This window comes from Rhinolophus hipposideros (genome assembly GCF_964194185.1).
Source record: "Rhinolophus hipposideros genome assembly, chromosome: 15".
Taxonomy (NCBI): Eukaryota; Metazoa; Chordata; class Mammalia; order Chiroptera; family Rhinolophidae; genus Rhinolophus; species Rhinolophus hipposideros.
In genome coordinates, this window is record NC_138061.1 from 27,563,339 (window position 1) to 27,575,220 (window position 11,882).

General features: G+C 39.9%; 1 pseudogene across 1 annotated transcript; it reads left to right on the forward strand.

The window, feature by feature from the left end:
- The first annotated feature begins 3,581 nt into the window (after nt 1-3,581).
- On the forward strand, nt 3,582-5,043 carry LOC308508535 (COMM domain-containing protein 3-like; annotated as a pseudogene). Its single transcript has 2 exons — nt 3,582-3,651; nt 4,444-5,043. The product of its transcript is annotated as a COMM domain-containing protein 3-like (transcript).
- Nucleotides 5,044-11,882: the final 6,839 nt, after the last annotated feature.

Consider the following 11,882-nt stretch of genomic DNA (forward strand, 5'->3'; position numbering starts at 1 on the left):
TTATAATATTAACAAACTTAATTTTTAAAACATAATAGTATTATTCAAAAGTCCTTATCTTTTGGTGATATACACTGAAATTTGTACAGAAGAAACCTGAGATTAGCTTCAAAAAGAGGAATAGTAAATGAGGTATAGATAAAACAAGACTACAGTGTTTCCCCGAAAATAAGACCTAGCCAGACCATCGGTTTCCCTGAAAATAAGACCTAGCCAGTCGCTCTAATGGGTCTTTTGGAGCAAAAATTAATATGAGACCCGGTCTTATTTTAATATAAAATCGGGTATAATATAATAAATACTGGGTAATATAATATAATACTGGGTATAATATCATATAATACTGGGTCTTATATTAATTTTTGCTCCAAAAGACACATCAGAGCTGATGGTCCAGTTAGGACTTACTTTCGGGGAAACATTGTTGAAATTGGACGATGGGTACATGGAGATTTCATTTACTATTTTCTCTACTTTGTTTGAAATTTTCTGCAATAACAGATTAAAAGGATTCTTAGGTGAAAAGTAGATGATTATCTGATGATATGCAAGTTATATCAGGGAATTATTCCAGGCTTCTAAAGAACATGATTGAATATTTACTGAGTGAGTAGCCATTTACAAAATTGGCTTGGGGTTGAGGGATGGCAAGTTTCAGTTAAAAAATGCTATAATCTAGGAAGATAATCATCACAAAATAGGCTGAACATTTCATTTAAAGAGCAAATAGTCAGATGAAAGAGATTATTTGCAAGAAAAAAGTAATTGAACAAATTGGTCAAAACTATAAAGCTTACACCAACTGATGTGGGTGGGTGTGGAGTGGGTGTGCGTGGGTGTCCATGTGTGTTTTCCCGGGATCGTGATCTCGCAGCCACCAAAGAATGGAGATACGGAAGAATGGAGACACGGATGGAGAAGTAAATTTAAGCAGTACACAGTTTTATTGTAAAGCACAAGACAAAAGCTCTCCAGGGAGGGGGGGACCCGAAAATGGAATGCCCCACAGGCTAAGCTGCAGCGGAGACTCTATGTCCTTGAGTCTGCAATCTTTGTTTCCCAGGGGCTGATTGGGCACCCCCCTTTCCCTCCTGCTCCTGGATTGGTGCTTTGGCTGACTCTGCCGTCTGATGTGGTAGCTCTTCCCGCCCAGTTCCCTTCTCTACATTTTTTTCTGTCAGCTACTGTTCTTTTTGGCCTTGAGGTCCTCTGCCTGTGTCCCTGACTGCCTATGACTTCCCTATCTCACAGTTAAGCCAGAAAATATATAATCATTCTGCAATTTGTCTATAGGACAATAATCAGGCAGTAATAGCAACATGTTCTCAGATTTTTTTGTGGAACTTTAAGTGTAGAAGTCAGGAAGTGTTAGGTAAGACAAAGGTCTCAAGGCCTGGGCAGTTCCTACTAAATGCTATTCTTGCTCAATGTTAAAATGTAGCACAGTCTTTTGCAGATACAGCTATAAACAGGATGAGCTGAACAGGAACCCAACCTATAAGTGTAGCCCACTGCAAAGAAGAACCCAATATGTAATTAACCAATCTGTATATAAGCAATGACTAAGCCTCCTTTCAGGGAGACAAGAGTTTGGAATATGAATCCCCTCTCTCCTTTACTTGCTGCAAGCAAATAAAACTACCTAACGACAACCATGTCTCATTCTTGAATGGAACACTGGAAGCTGCGAACCCCTTGTGTTCAGTGACAGAAGGGCTATCGCCACAATGTGATTTTCTGTCCCATATGCAATATCCACAGTGTGGTTTGACAACTTCAGGCACTCTACATACAACCAGCAGTAACCAAACAGGAATTACATAAATTGGACAGAATACTAACAGTAGTTCCTGCATCACTGGGGTCTCAAGTGTGGGTAGCTGGTGGGATAAGGTGGAGTGTGGGCATTTTGGTCTCTACATTGTTTCTAATTCTCCATTAAAACAGAAGTCTATTAATAAAACTCATGCAAGGAGGCACTCTGGTTTTATGTATCTTAAAATAAATGTCCAGGGAAACTTACTGTACAAAATGACATGTTTCATCAATTCCAAGAATGCATTTATTTATCCATTCAGCTTTTATTATATTTGAATAACTAAAACATCCTTCATAATCTTTGACACAGTGTTCAAAACCTTATGATCTTTTGATATTTTTTAAACAGTCCTTGTTCACCGTTGGTTTCAAGGCTAAAAGAAGACTAAAATGTGGGGTTTTATAATTGATAGGGGAGGCCTAGGCATTTAAATCACTGTACTTTAAGAATCATGGTGTAAAATGTTATCAGGTTGCTGCAAAAGTAATTGTGGTTTTTGCAATTCTTTTTAACGTTTCAAACCACAATTTTCCACCAATCTACTATATTTTATATGGCAATTGACAAATCTAATCTCAGGAATTCATAGACCTCCCCCCACCCCAGCAATAGACCCAAGCGCCATCTTCTTAAACCCCCTATAAACCAAGTCAGTACATTTGGTGTTGGTGTATAAATACTCGACAAAGAAAATTACCAGCACATTTTGTAAATCATATCAAATTTTCTTGACACTTTTTGACATTGTGCTTTGACAATCTATCAACACTACATACACATCTTACCAAAAGAGAAACACAGACTGAATTAACTCAGTTGAATTTGTACTTCTCTATCATCAATAATAACCTCTGCCCCACTCCATCTGCTTACTTACACTTATCTAGAGATGATAAGAACCCCTGCGAGGAGTAGAAAATAGCGCTGGGGTGGATCTAAAAGTGCTCTAAGAGTATTTAGAATACACATGGGTTCAGAAAATGGCCCTTCCCTTCTTGTAGGAGAAAAGGAGCTGTCTCTCAGAGCAGAACCACAACCCTGGCTGCACATTATAATTACTGGGGACATTTCAAAAATACTAATGCCCTTAGATATTGGGATTTAATTTGGTCTGGGATAGGGCTCGGGCAAGGTCTTTTATTTTATTTTAGTTTTTAAAGGACCCAGGTGATTTTAATGTGCTGTCAGGGCTTTAGAATTAAGTATATTCCAGGTTCAAATCTTTTCTGTGTGATCTGAGACATGTTAGTAAGCCTCTCTGAGTCTGTTACTTTATCTGCAAAATAAAGATTTTGTTTTTCTTTAAATCTACTTCATAGAGTCCTTGTAGGTGAAGGGTTAGAATAAATATGTGAGAACTTCCAACAGACACCCTAACACATAGCTGGCACTCAACAAATATATGTTAGATCTATGTTCAGACTGAACAATACATTGTCTTCGTGTGTCTCTTACTTTTCCCTCCTCCAATACCTGCCATGTCTTTTTCAGATGTCACCCAAGGTACCTGAGGGAAATGAGAACAGAAGTTGCTTCCTTCAAGCTTCAGTGGACACAAAGGGCCTCTCTACCCCATTCCCCAATCTAAAGTGATCTTATATATTGAACAGCAACTGAGGAACTGGGACCATATTGAAAGGAGAATGGGGAGTGAAGTGCGACCTGGGGTAGGTAACCCATGTCTTTTTTTTTCCAGGATAAGCCAGTGGTCTTGGTAGTCAGAGAGGAATGCCCTGAACTCTGAGCAAGAGGAACCCCCTGAATGTTGCTGAACGGCCTGCTTGTCAAAGGAGAAGTATGCGTATGTGACCAAACAGTGGTACCGGAAGAAGGTAGGCCTAGAGCATACAGCACAGCAACTTCAAGCAGAGCAGACACTTAGTAAGGAGTTTGCAGAATTGAAATAAAGGTCCTAAACTACAGGTAAATGTCTAACCTGATCCCAGTAGTTGGTTGAAGTCTGTGTTGTAGAGGCATTTTTTTAGTTTACATCAAGTGTTTCAAAACCGAAACATAATCACTCTTGGGTTACAACTCCTATCTCTCTCTTCCCTCCCAGCATGAGCTAAAATCTTACATTTTCTGTTGAAACATCCTCTTTGCCTCCTTCATTCTACTAACCCCACCTCAAGTGCCCTGGTTCCTCTAAATGCCTCATCGTATGCAGAGGTAATGAAATGTTACTTCCTTTAAAAATGATAAGATTGTATTGCTACTTCAAGAGGCATGCTGCAATTCCATGAGTTGCATCTAGGATAACTACGTTAATAACTGTAACGTTGTTCAAGTCAAAGACGTTTTATTTCCAAAGAAACTACTTACTATCTATCAAAGCTCAATCAATTTATAAAAGCTCCAAGACTGTTTTAATTTTTTTTTAAATTTAAATTTAAATAGAGACAGAAACAGATCAGTGGTTGCCAAAGATTCATTGGGGTGGGGGAATGGTTGAACAGGTGAAGCACAGAGGATTTTTTAGGGTGGTGACACTGGTCAGTATGTTACTGTAATGGTAGATACATAACAGTATGCATCTGTCACATCTATAGAACTTTAGAGGACCAAGAATGAAACTTAATGTATACAGATTTTTGAAAAGTCACTCAGGGGTGCGTGAGTCGAAGGTCACAGCACCCTCCTACTGGACCACTCGGAGTGTGTGCAGAAAGGCTTTCAGTTGCTGGCCGATCTGGCTCCTTCCACTCTAGTACGTTCATGCTTCTCCTCTGGGCGGCTTTCCAGAGCCTGCTGGGTGTCCAGGAGGACTAGGACCCATTAGATCACCCAGACTTGAAACATATGGACCCAGTGGTGTTAAAACATTATCGTGCAGCAGCTGCAACTTACATACTAGAAGCAGGAAAGCAAAGAGCTGACAAGTCAACTCTAAACACTTATCTAGAAGACTGTAAATTTGATAGAGTGAGAAGAGAATTGTTTTGCACAGAATGAGAATAACAAGAATTCTCTAGAAATCTTACTGAGAAGTACAGGACGATCCCCCCTTATGTAACTGATGTTTCGTGGCATTTGGAATATCAGATAAAAACCAATTAACTTCATAAGATGTACAGACCGGTATATTTGGTGACCTTAAACATAGAGAACACTGCTTCTCATCCCACCCAGAGATTAGCTTTAGTTGTAACATGGAACAATGACAGGACTTGGTAGGGAAGCTTAAAGATGCTTGGAAAAGCCTAGAAAGAGCAAGTCAGTTGTAACTGATCTGCTTAGATTTAGGAAACCAAGAACGTCTTGCGGTCAGTGGGACCATCATTTTTGCAAGCTGGATGTCCTTCTTTTCAACAGAAAAAATGTTTCCTTTTGGATTTATGCCACTGATCAATTTTGACACTATTTCTTTTACACTTGTGAAAGAGTTAAGAGGAAAATTCTGCATGAGTATTTGAATTGTTAACATTAACTGTACGTTGATCCCATTTTGATATTTTTTCAAGTCTTATAAAAGGAAACAGACAGTATTTACACTGAATAAATAAGTTCCTACCAAATATGGTAAAAAAAAAAAAAGTCATACTAGAGGTCAAGGGATCACAGAATGGAATGTAGATTGTGACAAAAGAATCTAAATGCATTACAAATGGATGAAACCACCTCCCTGAAGTGGGTAGGGAAAAAGGGTGCTGACCTAAGGCACTTGAGAAGTGAACAAAGTTTGTAAGACTAAAGGCAAAAGGAACTGGACAAAACCATGTTATTCTACCTGATCCATCTGTTTCCCATGGGGATACAGGTTCATAATTCTGAGAGTACTACATGCATGCTGGAATCGAATCATTAAGTAAATGGATGACAACAGGAATGAGAGTTCTCCCTGTTGGAGTGGAAGGTTTCAGACAAGTAAGGGGAGGTGGCTAGAATGATCCACGTGGTAATGCATTAGAAGTGGAGACATCAATGTGAACTCATGTTTAGTTTAATATACAGATGGATAAATACAGCAATATTTATAGTTGTGTATATACAAGGTTCAGAATATTTGTTTCCTTGCTCTGAGCCCTCGAAGCAATGATACCCAAGTAGCAATGAGCACCCCTAGCCCCATATCTTTGTGTTCTAAAATAATTCTCCAATAAAAGGAACCAGAACTCCCCGGAAAAATGGCTGATTCTAGGACTGGGGCAGAAAATATACAAGGTAAGCCTGGAGCACCTTGTAGTGCCAGAAAGTGAGGAAGTAATAAAAAAAATTTAAAAAAACAACCCACAGTGATCGGGGTATATCAAATTGACACAGGAGCCAACTGTACAAGCTCCCAATAGCCAAAATTAGAACAATTTGAACAACAAAATAAAGTAGTACCCAGTTATCACCCAAAGTATGCAATAAATATCCACGAGTCTATGCTGATATAAATTATTGAATAAAGAAAGAAGAATAAATAAAGCTCGCGTTCAGAAGAAGTACAAAGACTGGAGGTAGATACTCTGCCCTCTAGAAAATGGAATGGAGCATTTCCTAAGTGTGTGCTGCACACAGTGACAACCTTCCAAAGAGGAGATGGGAAGGGAGGAAGAAAGTGGTTTCACAGTGGAGAAACATGACCAACACAACCTCCGCCAGGTGGTCAAGGTCAACATCAACAGTGATAGGTCATGTTGATAGTATTTACCTTTGATACGATGTGATGAAAATAGCACTTCACCACTGTGGTCCTCCTCCAAAAAATACGTAACCCCAGTGTCATCATGAGAAAGACCGACAGACAAATCCCAATTGAGGGATTTACAAATACCTGCCTAGTATTCCTCAAAACTGTCAAGGTCCCCAGAAACAAGGAAAGTCTGAGAAAAATGCCACAGCCAAGAGGAGCCCAAGAAGACATGAGGATTGCATGTAATAGGAAATCCTGGATGGGATCCTGGAACAGAAAAGAGACGTTGGGTAAAAACTAGGGAAATCAAAGTATGGACTTCAGTTAATAATAATATATCAATATTGGTTCACTGATTATAACAAATACACCACTCTAAGTTGTTAATAGCAAGGGAAACTGGGTACGGAGTATATGGGAACTTTCTGTACTACTTCACAACTTTTCTGTAAATCAAAATCTCTTCTAAAAAAGTTTATGTTTTAAATGTTAAGTTACACATTATATAGGTGTTTAAATGCAGTTGTTGTACCAAAACCCCTTGCTAAAGCATATCTTTATTAAAGTAACTGCTAAATGGACATGGTTTTGCAAAAGCATTTGTTACACATGATTTCTTGTTCAAACAGAACCCATTGTATCTACATGCAGCAAAGCAAAGTTAACTCCGGCTGTGTGCCAAGACGCGGAAATGACCTTGTTATATAGACTCGGGATGATAATGGTAGTATTCAATTCTTTCCATCCATGACATACAATATTCCCATTGGTCTAAAAGAAAAAAAAAGCCTCTAAGTTAATTCTCCAATGGTGTAAAAAGTTTCCAAATAAGTGTCTCTGGGGAGAAGTCAGAAACTCTGGGGCCAGGGTTGGGCAGGAAAAAGTTAGCAACTGCTAGCTCCAGAACTTGAAAAAAATAATAAGAATAATAAAAGGAAGGAAAATGCCTACACTTCTCCAGAGGGCCACCCTTATATGGGAACATTGTCAGAGAACTTAAAGTAGTTCTGAGAAGAAAAAAGCTGAAGTTAAGAAAATTTACCACACTCAACCAACCCTCAGTATCCAGGATTATACTTGTTAAAGCATTCAAGATTCCAAAAGGCATAAATTTCTGTCTTCTAATTCCAGACACTGCTGGTCATAGAAAACAGGGGGAAAATTTTAAAGAACTATGGTCTCTAGAATCTTATGTTCAATCTGAACAGCAGGACACACACACACCCAGTTTTTGAAGACAATAATAGCCCACAATACCAGGCCAGTCTATAGCAGGAAGTTCGCATGTTACTGTGAATGGCTCTGCCTCTGCAGAGATCAAGGGGGTGACAAACCCTGGAACCAACACTAAAGCCAGGCACCCTGCTCTCCTTTACATTAGGTCCTTCATCTAGTGGGGCCAGCAGAGCCTGAAGAAATAGGAGAGCAGGAAAAGATAGTAGCGACATTCAGACTTTTGAGGTCATTATTTAGCCTAGGTGGTTCTCCCAGCTCATTATTCAAGGCCTAGTTCAAACCTTAAATCTTTAGTCTTGCAGAAACCCTCCATCCTCCAAATTCTGAGAAAATTCTCCTTTCGAAAGTGCCAAGTAATTTGTTACTTGCTTAATGCCATGCATTGCTAGCTTCTTTTCATGTGTAACAAATTACTTGTTTAATGCCATGCATTGCTAGCTTCTTTTCATGTGTAATATGTTTCACGGATACACTCTAGAGTCTGACTTCATAGTTTTGAGTCTGACTGCAAATTCTTTTTCCCTCCTTCCCGTACACTTCCACCCATATCCCAGGGCACCTAGTCCAGTGTTTTGTACAAGTACTTAATAAATACCTGACCTCGATTAGCTATCCTAATCTCCCTCAAATTTCTGTAAGACAAATTAAATGTTAATTAGGTCCTTTTCACATCTTACCCTTCTAGCTAGCCATTGAAAATAGCCAGGAAGTCATCACAATTATGTCCAGCCTACTTATGCTGAGACTTTGGTTTCAGGTGAGCATATGTCTTCTCCCTGTCTCCAGGAGGGTTATGCATTTCCCTGACCATTTGCCTTTCATGACTCTAGTCACACAGGTCTTCCGGGTTGCCAGATGACTGACTCACCACTGGAAGATGATACCACCTACACCTCTAGACAGTGCCTGCTGGTCGGGTCAAGCAAACTGAACCCAGCCCTGGACACTCAGCCCCAGCACTCACCCGTGCCTGGGCCCTGGATTTGCCTAAACTCCTACCTCATTCATATCTGACACATCCCCAATCTTGAGAAAGAATAGTATGTATTCTTACCTGAGCCATAGCATTTAGAAATCCAGATAGGCACAGGCCATAACTAGAAAAAAATCTAATCATAAAACATAGAGTCCAAGATCTGATGCAAAACAGCGTCTTGCTTTTTCCCAAGAGACCGCTTAGCAGTCCATGTACAACCTACCCCCAATGACCATCATTCATATATTCATTTACTCAACAAATACTTACTGAACACCTACCCTGTCTCAGGGACTGTCTGGGCACCAGGGTTCTCCTGGTCTTTTGGTCTCCTTAATTTTCACGCCCTTCCCTTTCACACTATTCTGGAGGTCCCAGTCCTTGGTTACTGAGTTCCATCAGGTTTTCCTCTGACAGCCTGGTAGTGGTGGTAGCATTTGGATCCTCCGGATACCTCAGCATGACACATTTATAAGACAAACATTTCTCCTGCTAATATTGCCACCTCTCATAGATCTCCTGTTGTTTAGTCGCAGGGTCTTTGTCACTTTTCACCACCTCACCAAAGACTTCCGTCTAGCAACTTAGCCCGATGTGGGCCAGGGAAAAAGTAGGGCTGGAAGGTGAGAAAATTCCACCTTGCAAATATTATCACAATTTTTAAAATGAGATCAACATGAAGGGCTGGAGGGGAAGTGGAGAGGGCAAGCTAGTTCCTGAGGAATTTAGCAAAAAGATGGCTGTTCTGCAGTCATTGCTCCTTGGTGTAAAACTCAGTTTCAAGTCTATTCAAGTTTAATAAATACAAAATAAAATAATCTTCTTTAGCGTTCATTTTAAGATTGTGTAAATAATCTAAACATTGGAAATTGTAAAACATTTTTTATTTTCTAATAACTGCTGCATCCCGGGAGAGGTTGTTTCTGATCTGCCGTTCTCAATTGAGCCCCCCCCAGTTATATTCTTGCAGATCACCCTGTGTTGTTCTTCGTAGCACTTACCCAATTTGCAAAGATTTACTTACAAGATCATAGCTTAATGTCTTTTTCCCTCACACAAGCTCCAAGACAGTGGGGACCTTTTCTGCTTGGTTCTCTACTGAATGCTGGACCCTACACAGAAGCTCCACATCATAGGAGATCAGTAAATATTTGTTGAAAGAAAGAACCAAATTCTTTTGCCTAGATGCCTCCCTTAGATGCCTCTTCTGACTCGTAGGTCCACAACTTTATCTCTGAACATTGTAGTGAGTAGCTTAGATCAATCTCAGTAGACTCAAGTAGAGGATGCCTTGAACCCAGAGTCTCCATATTTGGTAAATACGTAAGGATATATGTACACATGCTTCTTCACTTACAATGCAGTTATGTTCTGATAACCCCATTGTAAGTTGAAAATATCATAAGTCAAAAATGTACTTAATACACCTAACCCACTAAACATCATAGCTTTAGCCTAGCCTACCTTAAGCATGCTCAGAACACTTACTTTAGCCTACAGTTAGACAAAATCATCTCGCTGCTGCTACCCAGCATCACAGGGAGAGTAGCCTGGGAAAAGATCAAAATTCAAAGTACGTACATTTTCTCCTAAATGCATATCACTTTTGAACCATTGTAAGTTGGGAACCATCTGTACAAAATTGTATATGGTAGCATTGTTTTTCTTGTCAGAAACAAAACGAACCCAGGAAATTACCTGGAATGATTGACTCTATTGACGCGGGGCACAAGAGAGCTAGAGTTTATATTTTGCACTAGTTAGTTTATATTTTGCACTGGCCTGGGACTGGAGGGGGGCATAAATTCTTCGGTGCTCTGGGCCCCTGTGAGCCCGAGCAAAGCACTTTCTCAGCAGCCTGAGGGCCTGCTCACAAAGAGACACAAGGATAGGCTGTGGGGAGGGCAACTACACCACAGAAATACTAAAGAGATCCAAGGGCTTGTGAGTGTAGCACTGACTTATCTGCTATAAGTAGTCTTGGAATTAGTATAAAATCATTGCAATTTCTAAACAAAAACCTACATATGCATATCATACATGAGCATGAAAAAACATGGAAGTGAAACAGGGCCCAGTTAGGACCCCCATAAAAGAGACCTTGCAATGTCCCTGGCCTCGGCCTCTCCCTGCCCTACAGCTTAAAAATTGATCAACACCCTCCCTGTGATTTGAGCTTGGAATGTCCCCTGTCCTAGTTCCCTGCTTTAGATAATTACCCTGAAATTTATGCTTGCTTATGATCACAATACCCTTGCTTACTGATCACAATACCCTTTGTTTACAGATCACAATACCTCTTGCCCACTGATCGTAATCTCTATGGTCTAGCATTCTTTCCAAGTTACTGTCATCACTGCCCCCGGGTTAATGACCATATTGAAGAGCCACATCACCTGAGGGAAGGCTCCCTGCAGACCCCCCAGAACCATTACATGTCCTCTGGAGGAATGTCCAGATTTTCCCTTAAATATCTCAGGCTGGTCTGAGAATGTTCAGGCAGTTTTTGGAGGTGTTAACCTGCTGCCTTCTCAGACCACCGGTGCTCTGATAATAAACACTTATTCTGGGACCCAACTCCTGGGAGTGATGCAGGCAGCACTAGTCTTGTTTGGCCTCCGGTTTCAGAAGAATTCTCCTCAGGGAGAGAACGGAGAGGGTGGAAATGAATGGAAGGGAGGCAAAGGAGTTTATTGGTTTTTCTTTATACATTTTTGTATTATTTCCACTAAATATTAAATATTTTCATTAAAATTTTAGGGGGAAAATGTAGCTAGAAGCTTTTAATAGATGTACCATTCCCAAGTAAAATTCTTTCTCAATGCATGAATTGGCCACACAAATCTTTCCCAACTCTGAGATTTTTTTTCTGATCTAGTTCAAAATATGTGACAATCCCTATTGTTTTTAAAGTAATCACTCATCATGTAACAGGCAGTTTTCATTTAAAACCTTAAAAGGTTTTAAGCCAACTGGGAGTCTAGAACTAAATTAAAAGTCACCTGCATTAAGAACTGTCACAAATAACTCATCTGAGTTGGGAATCAGATAAAAAGATATCTTGCATGCAACACTAAGCACGCTCGTACACAATGACAAACACAGCATAACTTACAGTTCTGCCCGGAAACAGACAGAGATGAGATCTTTTGACATTGATTGCCAAGACACATTCTGAATTTCAAAACATTAAAACTCTGTTTTTTATCAAGTGTTTTAGAATCAAGGATATA